The sequence below is a fragment of the Pelodiscus sinensis genome, chromosome 3 (assembly GCF_049634645.1).
Source record: "Pelodiscus sinensis isolate JC-2024 chromosome 3, ASM4963464v1, whole genome shotgun sequence".
NCBI lineage: Eukaryota > Metazoa > Chordata > Testudines > Trionychidae > Pelodiscus > Pelodiscus sinensis.
This window is the reverse complement of record NC_134713.1, coordinates 129,113,258-129,137,584: the sequence shown is the minus strand read 5'-3', so window position 1 is coordinate 129,137,584 and position 24,327 is coordinate 129,113,258.

Genomic DNA, 24,327 nt, shown 5'->3' with positions numbered 1-24,327 from the left:
CTTCTCCACTACATCCTTACTCATTGTTTGTTTGGGAATGGCAGACTCCAGAAATAATCCGGCAGGTCCATCTCCAGCCCCTGAGGAGAGTGCTGCAAGGTTTGCCCTGGGTCTGCTTTAGCAATTACAAATTTGACTTTTGTGTAATGCACCCTCTGCTGAGTCCCTCAGCTAAGCTACTGACCTATGACAGTAAAGCTACCTCTGTACCATCAGCTACCTCAAATCACATTTATATTATGTCTTTGCAGTTTTCAGAAGGGATCAGTAACATATAGGATGCTGAACAGAGTCCTCCCTACCAGAAAATATAAGTCTCTTTCCCTTCTAGCTTTTTCCAGACTGTCACCCAACAATGCCAGATTGTAAGTTGGTCAAAAAGACCACTCACCCCAAGCAGATCTGGAGCATATCTCTTAAATTCTCAATGCCCAACAGGCACAAGAATTTTTATTACTCCTAAATGTAAAAACCTCACTGAATTTTGACCCAAAGGCTATTTCTACACAGGAGCATTATTTCAGAATAACTGATATTATTCTAAAATAACAAAGTCCGCAACTACGCTACAAGCATTTACTTCGACATAATGATGAAATAATGTCGAGCTGGAGGACTTCTTATACCGACTCCTGTAACCCTCATTGTAAGAAGAGTAAGGGAAGTCAGAGAAGGAGTGCTCTTTCTTGGACTTCCTGCTGTGTAGACAGCGCCAAAAGCTATTGATGTAGCTCAAATAGAGTAGCTTATTTGAGCTTTAGCCCTGCTATGTAGATGTGCCTAAAATGTCCCAGATGGTGACATAACATACATGCAAATAAGGCCTGCCCATGCACTAGTTTCCCCTTTCTCCTCCAACAGAAGCCAACAGATAGCTGCCTAATAGGATCTGTCAATCTGGAGTTGTCCAGTAGCTCTAGACTGCTCCTCTGTCTAGCCACCAATAGGTATCACTAGCAAGCTACCTATTCTCTATGGCAGGGGTGGCCAACCCGTTAGAGACAAAGAGCCAAAATAGCAGTGGATAGCATGTGAAGAGCCACGTACTGGAGGGAGGGGGAAAGAAGTTGAGGGGGAAAAAAAAGCCATGCTGGGGGGAAACAGGGGAAAATAAGTGCCGGTACACCATCCCAGGGCATACTGTCACAAAAAAGGGGAAACGGTGAGAGGGACAAGCTCTGGGAGGGAATTTGGGTGCAAGAGGAAGTAGAGAAGATGATGCTGGTTCAGAGAGGTGGCTCCAGGCTGGAGAGTGTTGGGGTCAGGTGGAGGGTTGGGGTGCTGAGCAAGCCGCAGGCTTGTGGCTGTGAGTGCAGGAGTTTGGGTTAGGCTGTGTGAGGGGCTCAGGGCAGGGAGGCTGGGAGTATGATGGGCTCAGGACACAGATTTGCAGTGTGTGGATGGTGCAGGAGTGTTGTGGCAGAAGACTGGGGATGTGGGGGTGTAGGAGTTTGGGGATGTGAGAGGCTCAGGACAGGGGGTTCTTATGTATGATAGGCTCAGGTTTGGGATCGGGGGGAGGGAGAAGTGTTATGATTCTGAGGCCAGATGGGGGCTTGGCAGGCAGGCTTCATTTTTAAATAAAATATTATATCAAACACAACATGTTTCAGCATTGTCTTTATTTATGAGATGGGTGGGGAAGCTATTTTGAGTCGGGGGTCACTGACCCACAGAAAAGTCAGTCAGGGCCACACAAGTGAGATGCAAAAAACAACCCCTCTAAAAAACTCCATGTCTCACTAATGTGGCCCCAGCTGTGCTGGTGGGGACAGGGGACAGAATGGTGGGTGCTGGGGCAGGATGCTGGTGGGTCCTGGGGCACATGGCAGGGTGCTGGGGCAGGCAGCAGGGGAAAGGGTGCTGGTAGGTGGGGGGGGTTGGCCAGCAGTAGGGGACAGGGACAGCTCGGCCAGTACCTAGGAACCCCGGGTCTCAGTAAGTGCGTGGGCTGTTCTCCTCTCCTCTCCTCTCCCCCTCCCAAAAACATCTGGCACAGTTCCTGAAACACTGGGTTTATCACTCAACCAGGGACTTCCTTCCCCCTGCTGCCTGCCTGTACAGTGTGTGTGTGTGTGTGTGTGTGTGTGTGTGTAGGAGTCCAGGTACTGCATGCCAGCTCCAACTTCTCAGGAAGCGCATGCTCTTCCTCTGCTCCCCACAACAGTCGTGTGCTTCCTGAGAAGTTGGAACTGGCATCCAGTACTGGGATTCCTACTCCCTTCCCCCCCGCCACCTTCTGTAACTCAATCCCCCTCCTCTCCGCTTCCCCAGAGCCAGAACTATTTTGAAATAAGTATTATTCCCCAAGGAAAGTAGGAGTACAGGTTTAGAAATAATCAGTCTGCTACTTTGAAATAACAGGCTTGCTAGTATGGATGCTTTGCTTATTTCAAAATAAAGGGGGTTACAGTATTTTGAAATAGCCCTGGTCTACACTAGGAAGTTAACAGACCACTGATCATCAATATTCTTTTGCAATGTATATACCAAATATGTTATAAGAGTAATTAGGACTACAATGTGTTTACCAGACACATCTGAGGAGGTTTCTTAAAAACAAGGGACAAGCTGATGACTCTAGCCAGGTATTATCAAAGTTGACTGGCAATCAAGTGACAATTTTTTGGCAGTGAAGGAGGGTAGGAACCGATCAATAAACATTTTAGTGAACAACAACATGGAATCTCTTTCACCACAAGATTCCACATATATATCCTTACAGCTGCAAGGAACTTTATCTAGGGGTCACTAATCCTTAGGAAAATGCTTTTTCAATGATAAACATGAACAGCAAAACACCCCAAGTTATCTCTTCCTATATCTCTACCTCTCTCTTGTTCTTTTAAGAAGACAAAGGGGGAAGATTTTGACTTTTGTGAGGAATTCCTGACCTGAGAATTTTGTCCACAATGTTTCTGGGAACCTGTGGTAAAGATTTTACATGAAATCAAAGCTTAGTTCTTTATGTTTTAGCTACTAAAAAGTGTTTTATCTTTATTTTCCTTGTAACCATTTTCTTTAATATCTTATATATGTACTCACTGAAAATCTTTCTCCTTGCAGTTAAATAAACTTGTTTCATCATTTTAATCAAAACAGTATTGTTTGGACAATTCCAGTTAATGTAGCAGGCAGTTACATATTGACCCCTTGCAGTGACAATTGACCTCTAATATCTGAACTATCCAGGAGAGAGCTGGACAGTGCAGAACATCGTGCAAGTAGAAACCCAGACTGGTGGAGGCAAGACAGTGACTAGTGTGTGGCTGATAGGCAGCTGGGATCATAGCTACAATACAGAGCATCCCTGCTATACATCCAGCGTACATTCCAAAGAATGTGGACATATAATGAAACGACGTAAAGCTGGGAATTTCTACCCCCCCCCCCCCCAACTGACATCCTTTTGCACAAATTTGTTGGTTTTGAGGTGGGGGGGGGGGGTTGCACAGCATATGAGAGGGGATTGGGAGGACTTATAACACATTGGTTCCTACAAGCATCAATGACGTGAGTGTGGAACCGATATATACCAGGGCGACTTATAGCGGGGACACCCAGTACTGGGCTGTGGTTATACACAAACACTTAGGGTGTGACCTCCATGCTGTTGAGCTGTTTGTAAGTGGCCCAGATTGACAGTTATAGGGTAAGTGGTGACACAACCACTTACTGGGCTGGACTGCACCCCAGAATGTGACTGCAATCTAGCTACTAAAATGGGTTTGTAATTAATCATAGGGTTTCTTTGCCTCTTCTTCAAATGCAAGTTAACTGCAGAGAGCCATTAGCATTTCAGTTGCATTTAGGGTAACAACCTGAGTGTTCACTTTTCCCATGCAAAGGCTATAAATATTAGAAATAAATAGCTTGAAATAATGCTCTCCAGTTAAGATTACTCTATAATCCATTACATTGAAGCCAATATGTTTCTGCAGGCCTAGCTTGTTCTTGTAAGCATAGTGCTGTGAAACATGCAGCATAAAACTACATTACTGCCCTTTATGGTTGCAATAGTACTAGTCACAAGCTAGCTTTCATGGAGCAGATTGAGTCGCAGCTCTTTTCCATACTGGTGATAGTTTGATGACTAATTACATAAACTGTGTGGGAGGTTTTTTTGATCTATAGAACTGAAATTCATGTCCCAAGTCCAAAAATGTGGATCAGAGTTGAACAGTTAAGAAAGAATTCATTCATCTTTTCTTTAATTTTATTTAATGATGTGACTTTGGCTATACAAGTAGTTATTCATCAGCTGAATGTAAATTGCAGGTTATATTGGGATAGGTGGCACTATGCCTTATCATACACAAGCCTTCCAGCATTTCTAGCCTGTCTCTGAATCAGTATGAACCCATTTTGAAAATGTAACCCAGTCATGCCCAGTTCTTCAGGCTGCTTAACTCCCATTGGCACTAATGGGAGATTGGGTGCTTAGCACCTTGCTGAATCAAGCTTTTGGAGATTAGAAATTTGATGCTGCACCTCTAGGAGATGCAATACAAGATGACAAGCCCCAAGGGGTAAGTAGACACAGAAGGCTTTAAACCATTGCAATATCTTTCTGATTTTTGGACTGCTCTGTGGGGCTGGTATAGCCCCTGGTATAAATCAGAAAAAGGCAGGATGGCTCTAATTGAAGGTCCAGTCCCCCTTTCTACCATGGTTGTCTATGTGCTGCTTCACTCCTGGAACAGCACAAATTTGGCAGCATGTGACGTTACAGGATTTCCTGAGGCATGCCCCCACTGGCACACCTACTGTGGTGATGCTTGCAGCATGGGCCACTTGTGGTGATCCTACACATGTTTGCAACCCTCCCTCAGATAATCTATGATGACAATGGACACTGCAGAAGAGAAAATCACTCCTTAGGCTATCCTAAAATTCAGTTAGGGAGCACCTACCACAGCAGGGCTTAACTCGAAATATGCTATGAAAATTGATCTACGTCAATTGGTAGCTTATTTCAAAACAGCTTATTTCAAAATAGGTAGTGTCTACAAAGCATTTATTTTGAAACACAGCACTCTTCCTCCAACTTCCCTTACTCCTTGTACAATGAAGGTTACAGGAGTCAGAGTAAGAAATCCTCCAGCTTGACAGTATTTCGACATTATTTTGAAATAACTGCCTGCTGTGTGGACACAGAAAAAGTTATTTTGAAATAACACTAGTTACTTTGAAATAATGTTGCTGTGTAGATGTACCCTCATTTCCAGAAGTGTTATGCGGCCATGCTCTTCTCTCAGTTATACATACATGCAACCTTCTTGAAACACTTGCATGCCAGCTCAGAGAACAGGGAAGAATTTGATCCACATGTTTCTTGTAACTCTTACAATTATATAGGGAGAGAGTAGTTATCAGAGCAAGGAAAAACCCTTTCTATTTTGCAGTCATTCCATAAATAATCCAAGTCACTGTTGTAGATCCAATAGGTAAGCTTCCCGGACCCTACTCCACCCTTTACAAGCATATTAAGAGGTCTATACATCATGCAATGCCACCTTTTAGCTGTCAAGGAGATGTCAGCAATAGTCAAAATGCTGTGAACTAACAGCACCCCAAGCAATTTGTGCTTTCATTCTGGTTTGATTATTAAAAGAAAGAGAGATATTTTTTTAAAAAAGCACACAGCTGCAAAATGACAGAAAGTCAAATGTTAATATTTAAATGGTAATATGTTGTGGATACTTCACTGTGAAACATCATTTTACTCAGTGTGTCTTACTTTACAGTACATGGGAGTCAGCTGTTAGGAACACATGCTGATTTGTAAACAAACTTGAAAAATGTGCTAACAAAATTCATCCAGCAACTTATTTCTTTCTTGTTTACATATAAAATAGTTAACCACATCCCCTGTTGCTCTCTGAATTGGAAGTTGTGTTGGTCAATAAAGTGTCTTACCATCACATATTAAGTCTGTAAACTTAGTAGGGTTAAGTCCTCAATCTTCCAGTCAGATTCACACAGGCAGCCCCTCAGCTGCCTTGCAGCCTAGCATCAGAACCTATAATGCTCATAAGAAATGATTTGTCATTTTATTCTATAAAATTGTGTATGTAAACAGTAGCAATATCGCTTAATAGAGCTTGTCAAAGGATTGCTTATTTTTTTGTTTTTTGGTCAAAACTGGTTTTTCCCAGAAAATGGTTTTTTCGGGAAAATGAAATTTGCTGCAAAGTCCATGGAGAAGATTATATGGAGTGGAGTGTGTTGCTTGGGTAGGTAGGTTTTTTTAAAAATATATATGAGTTATGTATTTGTTAGAGGTGGCAATATCAAAGAATCAAAGAAATTCACTTTGTGGTTGGAGTAGAAGGTGGTGAAATTTGTAACGGTCCTTAGTTTTAGGAGGGTTCATTCCACAATCTCAGACAGGCTGTACGGTATTTGGTTTACTCTTTTTGTAGGCATTTCTATTGTCAACCACAGTCTTCATCCCAGATCTGTGGGCAGTCTGATGTATTTTGGGTTCAAGCCATACGGCACCATGAAGATAAGGACTGAGTCCTTTAAGTTGATTTGATACTCAGTGTGAAGTCAGTGCACAGAGAAAGGAAAAAGTTTGATGTGCTCACAATAAGTCTACGTTACTGAGGAGACATGCTGCAACATTTTGTACCAGTTGGAGTGTCTTAAGCGCTACCGTATTTGCATTGCTGCTGTCCAGCTGAGAGGATTTGTATTGCTGACAGGTAAACAAGGTGTGAATAACTGAGGCCAGATTACTATCAGTCCTGATGGGATGGGGTCTTCAAGCCAACCAGAGATGGAAGAAAGCATTACTTGTGGATTCTACTACACAAGGGCTTAGCTTTAGTAAGGAATCCAGAAGTACCTTTTGACTGGTTTTGAAAGATGGAGAGTCTACCTGAAGGGGTGAGAAAAAGGGAGACCAACCCCTATGGTGCCATGTCTCACATACCATCCTCCCACTCTCCTCAGGTGGCCATGGTTCCCCTTTTCTTGGACCCTCATGCTTTTCTCTCTCCCATGTTTTGCCTTTAGGCTAAAAGGAAATGAGAGAGATTGCAGTTGATCTTATACTCCAGCATCACTTGGCTTCTAGAGTTATGTGGGGCCTAAAATTACTTAAGACACTCAGCTAGGTAGGAAAGTGCCTTTGTCTTTGCAATATATATATATATAAAGAAATTTATTTGTCAAGGCTGTCAAGTTTGGGACTGCCAGTTGGGTTCATTTAGCCAGTAAGGTAGGTATCCATGTTATATTCCAAAGGCTTGTTTAAAATATCATTTTAGATAATTTCCTACATGAGGAGGTAGAAATTCCTGTGAAATGCAGGTCACTGCCAGTGCAGGTGTGGGTTGTGTGTATGAATAGATATAAATAGCTTGTGTTTGTTCTATATGCTGGGTATGGGGTGTTTTCTTTTCCTTTCATTCTTTTTGTTTTGTTTTCTTGCTATGACCTGAAACATGAATATCTCCTTTGAGGAGAAGAGTGGACCGAGTAAAGACCTCTGCAGTTTTAAGATTTTTTTCATCTATGAAGGACTGCTTGTTCCCTGTTTATTGATGTATGTATTTACCTGTTGGTTTGATAGTTAATCATGTCTTTCTAATGCAACAGTATAGCTATAAGAAACTATTACTTTCTAGAGGTGTCTGGGAATTTTTATACAAAACCTATTTTTTTCCCAAAAAATGTGGATTCTTTGAAACCAAACTTTTCACCAAAATATATCAATTTAATTAAAAGTTTAAGGAAGACATCTCAGTCCAGGATAGGCTTTTTGCAGGTAGAGTACCCCAAAAAAATCCTGATTTAGAGCGAGGCCTTAAATCTTTGGTCTCCCACAGCCCTGGTGAATGCACCCATAAAGGAGTTATTTACTATTTTGGGGCAAGTCTTCTCTCTTTCTCTCCCCTTTTTGTGAATTTCTTTTCAAATGGCCTCATTTTAATTATTTATCGGAATAAAAACAAATTCCAACACTTTCAAATAGTTCATGACTCCTACTACTTAACCTAGATGCCTCCCTGAGGCTATGTCTACACTGGCGGCTTCTTGTGCAGGAACATCTTGTGCAAGTATTCTTGTGCAAGAAGTCTTGCACAAGAACACATCCACACTGCCATGTGCGAGATGTGCTTTTGTGCCAGAGTGCTCATGGCAGTGTGGACACTCTCTCGTCCAAGAAAGCTCCAATGGCCATTTTAGCTGTAGGGCTTTCTTGTGCAAGAAACCCCTGCTGAGCGTCCACACTGCCCTCTTGAGCAAGAGCTCCTGCGCAAGAAGGCTTACAACTGTTAAAAAAGAGTGTAGCTCTTGCGCAAGAAGCTCTCCACGCTGTACTGTAAATCGTCTTGCACAAGAGCGGGTGGGCAGTGTGGACGCTTCCCGGAAGAACCACTGTTCTTGTGCAATAATCCACCAGTGTAGACATAGCCTTGTAGTTTTCAGCTCCCTTTAATAGAGATGTGGTCTAAACACCAGGCCTTCTCATATTAGGAGTTTACTGTTAACAGTGACTTTAGGATGATGAACTTTGGGAAATGTAGTTCAGTTATCAAGCTCCATGGTGTTGTAAGTATCAGGTTTCTGTGATTCACAATAAAAGTTAAGAGTTTTGTAATTAAGAAAACTGTTTTCTTTAAATATAGCTGGTAGATGAGTTTTCAAAAAGAGGTGAGTGAAGAAACATGACGGATTAATCTTTGGTTAATGGCCTGTAGCTCAAAGTTGTTTCATGATTTTCTTTTTACTTTGGAGAAACTCAGTCTGAAAACAATTTTCAGGCAGAGTTCATTTTCCAACTCAAAGTTTCAAGGGTAGTTAAAAAAGGGTTTAGAATGCAAACTGGTTACAGCTGTATCTACGGAGAGGCTATTGCATAGGTACTCTCCTGTAGAAGAGAGTTGAAATTGTTTCCTGTCATCAGTCAAATCTGAAATACAAGATACAGCAGATGGAGGAGCAAACACTGCAAAGGTAAAAATAAGTGTTAACTGATTCTGAAAGTAAATAGCAGTGTTGTAGAACCTGTGCTTTGCTAATGGCTGGGCTTGTGAACAGTGTTAAGTTAAAAGATTGTCTTTGTTAGATAAGGTGTTATGGGAGTACAGACACATCTTCGCTAATGGACTTTTGTAGCATGTTGATAGAGAAATAAATGAGGTGTGCTTAAAGTGAAGTGTTGATACAAATATATGAGAACAGGTTGAACCTCCCTATTACGGCACCCTGACTGTTGCAGAACCAAAGGATTTGCCATACCGTGGGAGGTCAATGTTGTCTAGAAGCATTACCCATTCTTCCACTGCTTACGGGGCTCTTAAGGTGTGTCTACACTGCAGGGCTTAACTCAAAATAAGCTATGCAAATTGAGATATGTCAATTGCATATCTTATTTTGAAATAGCTTATTTTGAAATAGGGAGTGTCTACACCACATTTATTTTGAAATAGAGTACTCTTCCTCTGACTTCCCTTATTCCTTGTACAATGAGGATTACAGGAGTTGGAGTAAGAAGTCCTCCAACTTGACATTATTTTGATACTTTCAAAAAAACTGCCTGCTGTGTAGATGCGGGCTAAGTCAGGGGAGGCCCATCACTATAGGCCGACTCGGCCGTCACCTAGGGCACCGCCTTCAACGGCGCCCGATGATGACATCATGGGGTGTCCGGGGTGCCTGATGATGATGTTACTCCATTGACGGCCGTGCAGGCGGGGGCGCCAGTTGCCGCAGCCCGCCTACAGCCACTCCTGGGCTAAGCTTTTTTCGGAATAGCGCTAGTTAATTTGAATTAGTGTTGCAGCATAGACGTACACTTTAGAAAACTAAAGTGGTTCTGTAGCACCTTAGCCCTGGTCTACACTAGGGAATAATTTTGAAATAACCCCTCTTATTTTGAAATAATAAGTGGAACATCCACAATACCAAGCCCGTTATGTCAAAATAGTGGACTGGTTATTTTGAAATAATAATTTCTGCTTTCCATGGGGAATAAGTTTATTTCAAAATAGTTATTTTGGGAGTTATTATTTTGAATGTAGTCATTTTGACATGCCCTTAGAGATTAACAAATATATACAATATCATGAGTTTTCGTGGGCACAACCCACTTCTTTAGATAACAGGAGCAAAAGGGAGAGAACTCCCAAATTTAAAGCAGAAACCCCAAATTTAAAGCAGAAAAAGAAGAGGGAGAGGGAGAAAAAACCCTGTCAATTATAGTGCCCGTGCTAAATGAGGCTAATAGAATGGGCTTGTAAGTAAGCTCCCATAGTGAACTTCTGATGACATTTGGTTGTTGAACATAATGGCTCATCCCGTTTGTGTCTTTGTTCAATCCCTGGGAGATAGTGTCAAATTTGCATATGATGGCCAATTCTGCAGTCTCTCTCTGTGGTTGGTTCCTGAAATTACTTTGTAAAAAAAATGGCTACTTTTAAATCCATTAATTAGTGCCCAGACAGGCTAAAATGTCTGCCCATAGGTTTCTATGTGTTACCATTTTGAATGTTTGATTTGTGTCCATTAATCCTTTGTCACAGCGACTGTCCATTTTGGCCAATATACATGGTAGAGGGGCATCGCTGGCACATATCACATTAGAGGATGTGCAGCTGTATGCAGTGGCATATGTGGTTAGGCCCTTTGGTGTTGCTTGTGTATGTGAACAAACATTTGTGGACAGACATTTTAGGTAAATTAGAGCTTGAATAACAACACATAATACTGAGAGCCAGGACTGAGGGGTGTAAACAAACTTTGTGGGACTGTGGGAATCTTGGCCACACCCACAATAAGTGGACATCCGACTAATTAAAATCATGCCACACCATGGACTTTGCTGGACCAGAGAGTGCTGGATTACAGAAGTTCAACCTGTATCAGGCTCTGTGTATATCAGAGACCTTACAGCAGCATAGCTGTACTGTTGTAACCTCATTGCTATAAGGCATAGTATAGCTGCTGTATGTGGATGGGGAGAGCTCTCCCACTGGCATAATTAAACTGTCCCCAACAAGAAGAAATATGTGTGAAGAGCATGCCAGAATAAGGATGTGTTTGATTAGCAGTTGCCTTCCTTCAGTTTTCTGACCTTTCATTTCCTGTGCAATCTTTGTGAAAGCTTGTTCGTTCACCTGGTACTTTTTGTTCATATGCACCATAATGGTGATGTAACTGTACTCAAAAATTTCTCTGAAAGCACATGCACTATCAGAATAACACCAGGTGTTCAGCTGCCCATGTAACAATGATAGGAAAGGGAGAAAATATTTATCAATTCTATTGCTCTGCATTTTTGTAACTTCTTGTTTCTCTTTAATCGCACAAAATGGATCATGATGTCATATGTCTTATTTTTTTCCCCTGTTCCTCACAAACTTGGTCTTAAAGAAATGTATGGAAGACATAAATTACAGAAGCAAGGCTTTCTACTGAAAACACTTTGCCCACATTTCCCTCCAAAGTTCTCATAAGTATGTGAGATCTAAACCATTTAGATTGTGTAGTCTTTGACCACCTAGCCTTTGTAAATGGCAATAGCATTATCTTAAATTTCACTCTTGAGCAGATGACTGGCAGATAATGTGAGATACAGGTTCAGTTTGTTCCTGCCAATCTACATTGCTTAAGAGAGAGCAGATGAATTCTAAATATGTTAGGAGTCTATACTGCAATTAGACATCTAGTCTGGGCCTTCTGACTCAGGCTCACAACTCACCTACCTGTTGTAATTTGAGCCATGAATATTCATTAGCATCCTACAACAACCAAGACTTGAAAGTAGGAATAAGAGATCCTCCGGAAAAAAAGCAGCGGACATGTTTATTTAAATCCGCGGGGGATATTTAAATCCCCTGTGGATTTCCCTATTCTGACTTACCTGCTTTGCATGACTATTCCGTTTTATGGTGCCAGTGTAGACGTAGCCCATGGGTATTTCTACACTGCATGCTTATTTCAAAATAAGCTATTCTGGAAGAAATACTCCAAAATAGCTTATTTTGAAATAGCACGTCTAGTCTACAGGGAAGCATCAAAATTAGTCCGAGGCAGGCTTCCCTAATGTGGACATGCTACCTCAATTTAGAGTCCCATGAGGCACTGGGGGGTAATTAGTTTGAATGGCCCCGGGGAGGAACTATTTCAAAATAGCAGCAGTGGAGCGTCCACACTACAGCTATTCTGAAATAGCTATTTTGGAATAGGCATTATTCCTAATGAAATGAGGTTTACAGAAGTCAGAATAAGCCATCTGTTATTTTGAATTTAAAACAAAATAACAGAATTGCTGTGTAGATGCTCACATTGTTATTTTGGAATAACGGCCGTTATTCCAAAATATCTCTGCTGTGTAGATGCACCCAAGAGGTGTTAATGAGCCAGTCTATCTTTAATGGTCCCTTACAATACATGTCAACTAGTGAGGCTAAACAATCTCTTCCACTTTGCATTTAGCTGTGATGCTGGGAGTTTCTTTCCTAGACCTGAAGAAGAACTGTGTGTAAGCTTAATAGCTTGCCTTTCTCACCAACAGAAGTTAGTCCAATCAAAGATATTACCTTACCTACCTTGTCTCTCTAGAGGAAACAAAAGCAGGAGTTGCTATGGCAAGGTCTGTTTGAGAGTAAAGTGTACATTTATTTTTCAACCAGACGAAGATTAAAAAATATATTTTTGACTGCACTTTTTGTCTAGCCCCCTTGATGTCACATATACATACAATTTCTATTCATCATGAACAAACATCAAATACATTTTGGTTCAGATTTTGCCCTCAACTGCATGAGTTACTCCACTTAAGCCAATAAAGGCTGCCTGTAAAACTGTGCTAAGGCAGCATTTGATTCTAAGTATGTGGGATTTTACTGCTAACTGTACATTTATGCTGTGGTACATCTCCAAGAAATAATAATTAAATAGCTATGCTAACTCATTCTCTTTGAGAACAAAGCAGATAAAGCAGCATTGCTGTACTTCTTTGGGTTAACATGCTGATCAAATACTTTGCAACTATTGTATGTAAGTAACTGATCATTTGCTGCCATGCTAGCAAATTCTTACAGTTTGTCTATTGTGCAAACAACAAAACCAGGATGAGCAAAATTCTAATTGATCCGACTATTCCATAAGGTGAAATTGATTCCTATCTACTCCTTTCATCCCTCTTAAACCTATTTGACCAGCTCTACTCCATGTGGTTAAAACAATGGCAACCCACTGAACAAGCATTTTCCTGATGTAATAGTCTAACATGAGCCATTACTCTGGTTCTGTTTTTATCTCTGCTTCAAATGTTGACTTAACTGTAAAACTCAAGCCCTACAGATTTCTCGAGTAAATATTATAGCTGGATTGAAATTAACCATGGAATTTTAATACTAAAGAAGTAAAAGGGGGGAAAAAAACCCTGAAAATTACTGCACCAAGCTGACTGAGTTACAGTTCTTCCTGTATTCTGCTAACTTAAGAGTCATTTCAATCCTTGCCTAATTTACCAGACCTATGTTGACTTAGATCTGATTTAAACCCCATTTTGAAGGCTGAAGTGGGACCTAAGAGGTATATAGCTCTTGTTTGTCCATACTCGAGAGAGACTTTTATCACAAGTAGGTATCTGACATTTATCAGAGGGGTAGCCATGTTAGTCTAAATCTGCAAAAGTGGTGAGAAGTCCTGTGGCACCTTATAGACTAACAGAAGTTTTGGTGCATAAGCTTTCGTGGGCAAAGATGTCCTTACTTTGGCAATCTCTAGTAGAAGCCAGTATGTCTCCACAGGGACTGGCATTGGCAGATACTGGTGCAGGATTGCAGATGCATGATAAAGCGGGTCTTTGCCCACGAAAGTGCTCCAATACTTCTGTTAGTGTATAAGGTGCCACAGGACTCCTCACTGCTTTTATCTGACATTTGTTATCTCATTTTCAATCACAAAAGGCGAATAATATCACTGCATGTAAAGTGCACTTAGAGTGGGCACCTTAGTTAAGCAATGTTGCATGTTTCTCTCACCAGATCCAATGCATTCAGAAACCGGAGATGATTTTAGATCAAACATATTTTGGTAGGATTCAAGTGCAAGCAGCAATTTGTTGCTCAGCAAAAGGATCTGACCTCCAGTCTGATAAGTTTTGTGCACCCTTGGTCAGTTTATAGTAGCACTCTCAAATAAGGATAACCAGAGTATGCATCAACTCAGCATTCTTTGCTACTCTTTTTTGGGGGGTGGCTGGGGAAGGGATGGCTGTCACTTTACAGACTATGATGCTGGCAGCATGGACCTATCAGAAGATAATAATCCACAGAGATGATAATTTGTATTACAGATCATTTTCAGAAGATGCCATTGTTTATGGTGGCATGTCACACAGCACAAAATGTAATGAAGCCGTGTAAGAAAGCATTCTCTTAAAATTTGTTCTAATACTAACTCACTCTCCCTTGCTTACATTTCCTTAGAGACATTTCAGGCTAGTAATCTTTTAAAAAATTGAATTCCCTTCTTCACTGTATGTATTCATTATCTGAACATCATTTTCTATATAAGGACAAGGTATCAGCAAGTTTCCTTCAGAGATCTATTAACAATAGAAGGCTGTGTATCTAGTATCTTGTTAATTTCTCTCTGTTCATACTGATGGCAATTTCCAGTCCCATTGCATAACAGAGGTTGGGCCACATTGTACATTACTCTTCCTCCTTCCCTGTTTAGGTTAATAAGATTGCATGGGGGCTGAGGGCAGACTTTAGTTGTATTGGACCAAATACTCACTCAGGGTATGTCTACACTACCCCGCTAGTTCGAACTAGCGGGGTAATGTATGCATACCGAACGTGCTAATGAAGCCCGGGATTTGAATTTCCCGGGCTTCATTAGCATAAAGCCGGCTCCGCCATTTTTAAAAGCCGGCTTGTTCGAACCACGTGCCACGCGGCTACACGCGGCACGGGCTAGATAGTTCGAACTACGTAGTTATTCCGAACTATCTGTACGCCTCGTGGAACAAGCCGGCTTTTAAAAATGGCGGAGCCGGCTTTATGCTAATGAAGCCCGGGAAATTCAAATCCCGGGCTTCATTAGCACATTCGGTATGCATACATTATCCCGCTAGTTCGAACTAGCGGGGTAGTGTAGACATACCCGCAGTTTTCTTCATTGCAGGAGGTCCCATCCATCTTTCCATGTATGGATCCCCCTATCCAGGCAGTAGGTTGGGAATGTTATGGAGGGAAGGGCTGAATTGTCTCAGCAATATCATACCACATACCCCTGAACTCAAGGAGCCTGGTCTGCCTGAGATCTAATTCAGCAAGAATACAGCCTGAGGCTGCAATCCTGCACTGGTATCTGCCAATGCCAATCCTTGTGGAATAGTGATAGAAATGTAGCCGTGTTAGTCTGGGGTAGCTGAAGCAAAATGGTATATAGAGCTTCTACATCCATGGTGGCAAGGATGGTGTTATTGGGGAGGTTATCGATGTTTTGTAGTTTCCTTAGGAAGTCAGTAGTGTCTCGGAGATAGCTGGGGGTATTGGTTGCGAAGGGTTTGAGAAGAGAGTCTACATAACTGGATAGACCAGTAGTGAGCGTGCCAATACCAGAGATGATTGGACGTCCGGGGTGCCCAGGTTTATGGATCTTGGGAAGTAGATAGAACAATCCTGGTGGGGGGTCAGAAGGTGATTCTGTGTGGATTTGTTCCCGAGTAGCTGTGGGGAGGCTTTTAAGGAGACAGTGTAGTTTCTTTTGGTATTCCAAGGTGGGATCAGAGGGGAGAGGTTTGTAAAATGTGGTATTCGAGAGTTGTCTGGTTGCCTCCTGGTTATAGTCGGCCTTATTCATAATGACCACAGCGCCCCCTTTGTCAGCTGGTTTGATTATAATGTCCAGGTTGTTTTTGAGACTCTGGATGGCATGGTGTTCAGCGCGGCTAAGATTGTGTGTCGCTTGTTGTCGTTTGCGAATAATGTTAGTCTGTGCGTTGTTGCGGAAGCTGTGTATATAGAAATCCAGATTGTAATTCTGACCGTCAGGGGGAGTCCATATAGAATTATTTTTCCTTTGGTGTTGATAGGGGGGATCTGGTAGGTCAGATTGATGTTCATTGGTGGTTTGGAAATATTCTCAGAGGCGGAGGCGGTGAAAAAAAGCCTCAGGGTCACCACAAAATTGTATCCAGTTTGTGGGGGACGTGGGGCAGAAAGAGAGACCCCGGGACAAGACAGACTTTTCTGCTGGATTGAGTTTGTAGCTGGAGAGGTTAACAATATTATCCGGTGGGTTGAGGCAGTTGCTGTTGTAGCCAGTGGTATGGAGCAGGTTAGAAAATTTATTGTCTTTTCTTTGTTGTGGAGAATAGAAGTGTGTATAGTAGATTTCTTGTCTGGTGGAACAAAAGTCTTGCAAGGTGTCAGTCGGTGTGGATGTTTGTCTTGAGATGAGACGATCTAAGTTAGAAACGTCATTCTTGATGGTTTTCTGTTTCTTGTATAAAATACTTATCAGGTGATTTCTTAATTTCTTGGATAGTGTGAGGCAGAGTCTTTCACTGTAGTCAGTGCAGTATGTTGATCTTAATGGATTGTTCACTTTCAGTCCTTTGGGTACGATGTCCATCTTCTTGCACTTGGATAGAAAGATGATGTCTGTCTGCATCTTAACCACCTGCATTCTGCTACAAAGACCTTTTACATCTGCACTTGAAAGGGAATCCTCTGAACTGTCATTCATGTTAAAATTCGACACTCTCCAAAAAGGAATGAACAAACACTTGAGCTATCTTACCCATTATCAAGATAGCTTCCCCAATTATCACCTCTAATACCATTAACTCACAAACATCCCACTCTCCCCACCTCTAATATCATCAATTCACAGACACTTTCCTTCCTTCCTTTCCCCCCGCCCTGCATCCGCCTCCTGTTCTGAAATGTGATTTGTCCTTTTCATATGTGTTCATTTTTTTTTAATTGTATCCTTTGGTATATATGGTTGTGACTATTTTCTTCCACTATTTGATCTGAGGAAGTGGGTCTGGCCCACGAAAGCTCATCACCTAATAAACCATCTTGTTAGTCTTTAAAGTGCTACATAGTCCTGTATTTTGCTTCAATCCTTGTGGAGACATACTGGCTTCTACTAGAGTTTGTCAAAGTAAGGACAGAGCACAAACACAGCTGAAAATGAGTAAGTGCAGACCTTAGGATCTGGACTGTCCTGAATATTTTGAACTACAATCTTGGTTTAAACAGCAAGGTTAGAAGCATATGGCTAATGCAGTGCAGGTGCTATATTTCATTTGCAATCTTAGACTGTTTCTGTAATAAATAGATTCTCTCCTCTTTGCCCTGTCATTCCCTTCACTCATTATCACGTATTGTTTTATTGAGTAGAAGTGTTGTATGCCCTTATGCCTGTGTTTAAAAAGACACTGTCAAGCAGTTTAGACACATGATTTGAGGTAACTAGCATGAGCAGGTGGAGTGCATTTTAAATTTAAAACAAGGATCCATCACTGTCATCCAAAAATAAAGAAAAAGCAAAATCATTACCAATGGTTAATTCAATGACATGTAATATTTTGATTCTGCTGCTGCCAGAGATAGTCATTGAGCCAGTTGAAGGATGGCAAATGAACTCCCAGACTCTGCACCATTCCACTCAATAGTGGTTTTGCTACAAATTTCATGGTCAATAGGATTAGACCTCCTATTTCAAAACCAAGGTTTGAGTGGGAGATTAATAGATTAACAATAAGAATTATATCTCCCAGATTGTAGTTAGAACTGGATCTGTTAGCAAAATCCCCCATCAAAGGACCTATTACCCCACTACAGGATATAGCCTGACTCCTTATAGGAAGGCTTGTCTACACTATGGAGAAGATCAACCTTCTGGAGGTCAATCTACTAGAGTTTGATTTAGTGGGTCTAATGGGGTATGTCTACACTACCCCTCTAGTTCGAACTAGCGGGGTAATGTATGCATACCAAACGTGCAAATGAAGCCCGGGATTTGAATTTCCCGGGCTTTATTTGCATAAGCTGGACGGCGCCATTTTTAAATGCCGGCTTGTTCGAACCCCGTGCCGCGCGGCTACATGCGGCACGGGCTAGATAGTTCGAACTAGCAAGCCATTCCGAACTATCTGTACACCTCGTTCCACGTTCAAATCCCGGGCTTCATTTGCACGTTCGGTATGCATACATTACCCCGCTAGTTCGAACTAGCGGGGTAGTGTAGACATACCCATGTAGACTCCCAAATCAAGTGCTGAGGGTAGCTCCTGCCAGTGTTGCTTAGTCGTAATTCTGTGCGGAGTAAGGGAAGCCAATGGGAGCATGTGCCCCCTGTCAGCCTCCTGCAGTGAAGATGTTGCTTCAGCTTTGCTTAAGGTAAGCGGAATCCAGCTACGCAAAATACTGATATACCTTAAACCAGTCTTTCTTAAACTGTGTTCCATGGCACACCAGTGTGCCACAAAGCAGTCGGGGGTGTGCCATGGAGAACAAGAGAATTCAAAATGACCGCCCTTAAAGGAGCAGGCAACCTTTTATTGAGCAAAAAAAAAAAAAATCAAAACCCACTTTCCCCCGACCCTTTTCCCTCCTGACTTTTTTTTTTTTTTTGTTCAACAAAAAATCCTTTGTGTTTCTCATAAAAAAAAATTATTGTTTTGTGTTCCTCGGTCTTAAAAAGTTTAAGAAACGCCGCCTTAAACTGACAGCCCTGATCTAGTGTAGACCTAGGTGGAGTTACTTGTACTATTCCTTAGGATAAAATTTACCCCACAACAAAGTCTATGCCTCATTTGCTCCCATCAGGCACCTGCAAAATTGATCTTAAATGGTATGTAAGCTGTGTGTAGTCCTTAAACTGGGTGTCTGCGAGGAATGAGAATGTCACACTGGGGAGATGGAGCCACTAGTGTCATATTTTGATGGTCCTATAAATCCTTCACTACATAACAACCAAGATTCCTCCCCACCCTCTTACGGTGTATGGGCTTTAGCCATTGATTCTTATGGACCTAACTCTGCAAATGGTTCTACATAAGTAGATCCTATCCACATGGGGGTTCCTGCAGGATCAGGACCAATGGCTCAGAGTTCTTAAGTGAAATAGAATAGAATAGAGCAGCAGTAGAATACAATAAAATAGAGCAGCAGTAGAAAAGAAGTCAATATTAGAAAAAATGTGTACATTTCATCCTTAATCTTTTTTTGAAAGAAAAGCTGAGGAGAAAAAATAAATAAATAAAACCTAAACCAAGCCTCAAAATTCTGCAGTTTTTCAGCATCCTTTTTGAACTGCGGGCATCAGGACTGGATACAGTATTCCAGTACTAGTCATAGAATCATAGGGCTGGAAGAGACCTCAGGAGGTCATCAAGTCCAGCCCCCTGCCAATCCCAGTCACACTAGTGCCAAACACAGAGGTGATAAATGTCTCTACTTCTATTTAATGTTCTTCTTTTTATACCTTTCCCTGTTAGCTGGATAAGTCTTTGGAGGAACTAACCAGAAAGCACCTTTCCTTCCCCAAGACAAGGAAGGGAATCTTGGATAATTTGTTCAGTATTAACAGCGGCCCTGAGGTGCTGCAAAACTATTCATTGTTTTTTTAAGTCTTTCCTGAATATCCAGTGAGCTCTGCATGGGGGGAATCCACTGGGAATTCATCCATGCTGAGTTAATTTCAGGATCATGGACGGAAATAGCTATTTTGGAAGAGGTGTTATTTCTCATGGAATGAGGTTTACAGAAATTGGAATAAGCTAGCCATTATTTCAAATTTATTTAGAAATGATGATGGTGTTGTGTAGATGCTCGCCTTATTTTGAAATAATGCCAATGATTTCAAAATAGCTGTGCTCTGTAGACGCACCCTAAATGACTGCATTTATAGGAATTGGGAAAATGTACCCCGTGGGTCCCTATTCATGCCTGTTTGTGGCTCTACTAGGGATTAGAATGGTCATTTGATGCAATTCTTTTCTTTCACGCCTTCCTTCCCATGCTATGCCCTGTTACAAAATGATGCATCCCTGTATCACTATAAAGCATCATGACCAGAAAAACTGGTGAGCTCCTATTATGATGTAGTTTAGTCACTGCCTTCAAGCGCTTCAGGGGCTTAGGCCTGATCTACACACAATTTTTGTACTGCTCTAATTATATCTGTTTAGAAATAGACATGGTTAACATAGAACAACCCCCTAGTGTGAATTCATTAATTTATTGGTCTATATTGATATAAGCACCTTTACACCAGTGTAGCTGTGATCCTTATAGGGACTGAACTCCCAATGTAACTTTCAAAAGGCCAGTTGGTCAGGATTCACTGGAACAATTGAGCCACCATTGATGTGATTCCATTTTGATAGTTTAAAAAGGCTCATCCAGATAGCCATGAGAGGAGTTTTCCTTACAACTATCAAAAATATATATATATCCAGCTTGAAACCAGAAACAAAAAAGCTATTTAAGAAGTACTGAACATTGGGTGAGCTCACTTCTAAAGTCACCGATTTAAAGTGTCATCAAAGATGGAATGAAAAACTCCTTACTCACTTGAACCATAAAGCTTTGCTATTTTTCATCATCTGGTGGTTGCAAACCCAACGAAACTCTGAAACCCTGAAGATTCACGAGATGCAAACATAAGAATACCGCTTATAAGGCACCAGGGGAAATGTCCCCTAAGTGCAAAGTGTGCAGAACTCTGAAAAATATTCAATGCATGACCTACCTTTTCCCCTACTATCATCACTCTTCATCACTAAGGCCGTGTCCAGACTCAGGGGTTTTTTCGGGAAAAGTAGCCTTTTCCCGAAAAAACTTCCCCTGCGTCCAGACTCAAGCCGCGTTCTTTCGAAATTATTTCGAAAGAACGCGGCTTTTCTTTCGATGGCGGTAAACCTCGTTTCACGAGGAAGAACGCCTTCCTTCGAAAGTTCCTCTTTCGAAGGAAGGCGTTCTTCAATGTAAAGAGGCCGTCTTCGAAAGAGAGCATCCAGACTCACTGGGTGCTCTCTTTCGAAAAAGCGGATTTCCTCTATCGAAAGATCCGCCTGCTGTCTAGACGCGATCTTTCGAAAGAGGCTCTTTCGAAAGATGCTTTCGAAAGAGCCTCTTTCGAAAGAAGCCTGCAGTCTAGACACAGCCTAAGGAAGTAGATAAGGCCCTCTGTCTCATGAAAGCCACAAAAGCTTATGGATCTGATTGTGTTTTTCCACAATTTCTTAAAAGCCTGCAAGTCCAGGGCCAAAAATGCTTGGCAGAACTATTTTCCTAAATCCATTAGTCAGGACTCGCCCCAAGGCTATGGTCATTGCCATTGCCAACCAGGGGAAGCCAACCAGTCATCCTTCCATGTACAGATCGGTATCACTCCTTTGCACATTGTACAAGCTCACAAAAAGAATATTCCCAGCAGAGATTATATGCATTGTGGAAGCCATTTGTAAATTTCCTCTCCCCTTCCCCTTTCTGCTTGGTGACTCAGTTTAAGATAAGCATAGATGTATCTTTAAGAAAGGTATGTGTTTGACAAGTTTGGTGCTACATGACTCTGAACATGTACTTTTAATATTATAAAGGGGAAATGTATAAGATCACACATAATGCTGCCTCAGACATTTTACCATGATTTGTAAGTTCCGAGTTTTTAAGTGATACTTCTCAAGGCATATCTTATGCAAAGATTATTGTAATAATGTGTTGGGTATGAACACAAGGGTGTATGCCATTACACAGGGAAAAATATTTCTTCTGTTGGCAGCCAAAAGCAAATCTTTATATGGCTGTTGTCAGCATTTGACAATCAAAAGGCTAGGATGGAACTTCACTTGTCTTATCTGCTGGTCACAAAAAGCTAAGATCCCACTCTGAAATATCTTGTGATGGTGTTAGGCTGAAGCCTCACATACTACCAGCACTTGAAAAAAATAAAAATAAAATAAGCATATTCTAAATCTCATCGAGAAACTGATAGGAATAATGTTAGGAAATGTTGCAAAAACTGTTCAGATATCTTCACTGGCCTTCATCTATTGTTGCACACACTACCGGTCACCCATCTGAACTTGTTTCTCACATATTAGTTGACCATTTTCAGCACTATTATTTGAATCATGACAGCACAGTGAAAAAACCTGCAACAGTCTTCCCATACTGGTGCATATATTCTTGTCACAAAATTTGTTTGCAATAAGAGAATTGTTGAGAAGGGAACAGAGATCTTCCAATACATGAAAAGCTAAATGGTATACAGAGATCTCAACTCAAATCCAGCAAATCTTTTTGGCTTGCATTGCAAGAGCTTGAATATTGGTGAGCAAGACTGAAGGACACAGATGTCCTAAACAAACTCTTCATCTATGACCCAGCCAAAGAACTCCCATGAAAAATATGGTCAACTTTGAACAGCATCCCCACATTGCATGGCCGATATGCTTACCTCTTCCATAAACAGGGACTGAAACACAATTCTATTTTTGACCATGGAAAACAACTTCAAACTACGGAACATTTCAAATGATGTCCCAAACAATTGCTTACCAGTAATATTTCTTCCATCCACTACACATCACCTGAAGCAATGAATTGGATTGCCAGTCTAGACTACTACTGCTGTTTTTAAGCCATATGAAAGAAGCTGATGGGGGAAAAAAATAAAATATTAAGTTTAAATTGTCCACAAAAACAAAGGGATAATGTAGTGACTTTGGCAAAGTTTTCCTAATCAACCCCACTGTAACAAAGGGTGACAGTAAATATCACTCTTTTTCAGAGGGTAATACCAGACTGTGCAAACTTACATATAACATCACAGCCTAATTCTCATTAATACAATACTGTGCTGCTGCACAATGTAGACTGTGTATATTTGTGCACATGTGAGAAAATAAATATTAATCTACAGCCTTGTAATATTTTCCTCTGAAATATCATTTGAATGTACTATGTAAAACACTTCTGCTGGGAGTTTCAAGAATAAAGTATGACTATAATTTAAAAGACAATTTGCATTAATTATAATACATATTTCATAAATTCAAACTGTCTATCTTTTCACAGGTAAAATGTTAAATGTACATTGCTTAGAAATTTGTGATAATCACATTATTATAGTTGCTTAAGCAGCATATTTTATGTTCCCTACTGAATATTTTAATAATAGGCCAAAACCAAAACCTTAGATTTCTTCTCCGGTCAGGAAACCTTTGTTATTGTGCTGAAGGACATATGCAGGGCAATGTGCAGAGATGGTTCCTCTTTTAATTGTTTAGAATTGGGGTGTGTGGTGTTTTTATTATATTATAAATTTATGACTTCTATAAAGTTTGCGTGCAAGTCTGAGCATGGGAGCTTTAATAAATATTTTATTCAAAGAAGTAAAATACTGAACTTTGTTTCTCGGCATTGGTCACCTGGTCCAAGTTACAGTACGCAACAGGGATGGTAGTCATTCATTCCAGTGGTTATTCTCTGATCCCTATATAGTTTTTATGAAATAGTAGCATGCTCTTAGATGGGTTCATTACAATGTTTGATTCCCCATAGAAGATAGTCATTGTTACTATTATTACTGTAGATCTCTGGCTAGGTGGATATATTTTGAACTCTTTCCTAATTTTGAAATACATAAAACTGTGATGTCACTAATACATTTTTATTATTATAATCAACAAAAAACCCACTGTTCTAATAAATATTTGGTAGGCAGTATAATTCAGTACGCACATTAAAACATCAAACACTCAAATGCTGTCAGATGCTAACCATCCTTAAATCCCATTGATCTCAGGAGGAAGTGGATATGTGCCATTTTTTGTAGAAGCAAGTAGTAACTTTACAAAATTTCCAAAGGTTTCACTGCTACAAAAACTGAAAATCATCAGACAGTATCCAAACTATGAAGGAAAATTGTACTGGGGTAAGAAGCTTGTGCCATTGTCTTATTTTGATATATTTTTTTTAATTATTATTATTATTATTTCTGAGTCATAGGCTTATTTGCTACAATCCTGTAACAATTTTCTCTTCCACACCCTGGACTGGGACTCGGGAGATCTGAATGCTATTCCCAACTCTACCAGTAGGTTGCTTGGTGACCTTGGGCAAGTAACTTAATCATTCTGTATCTTGGTTTCCTCATCTGTGAAATGGGAATAGTGATTCTAGCTTCATTTATAAAGCACTTTCCATTCTATGTATTAAAAACACTATATAGGAGCTAGGTGTTATGACTTCCTTTTAGGGATGTCTACACAGTAAAGTTATTTTGGAATAACAGCCATTATTCCAAAATAACTATGCAAGTGTC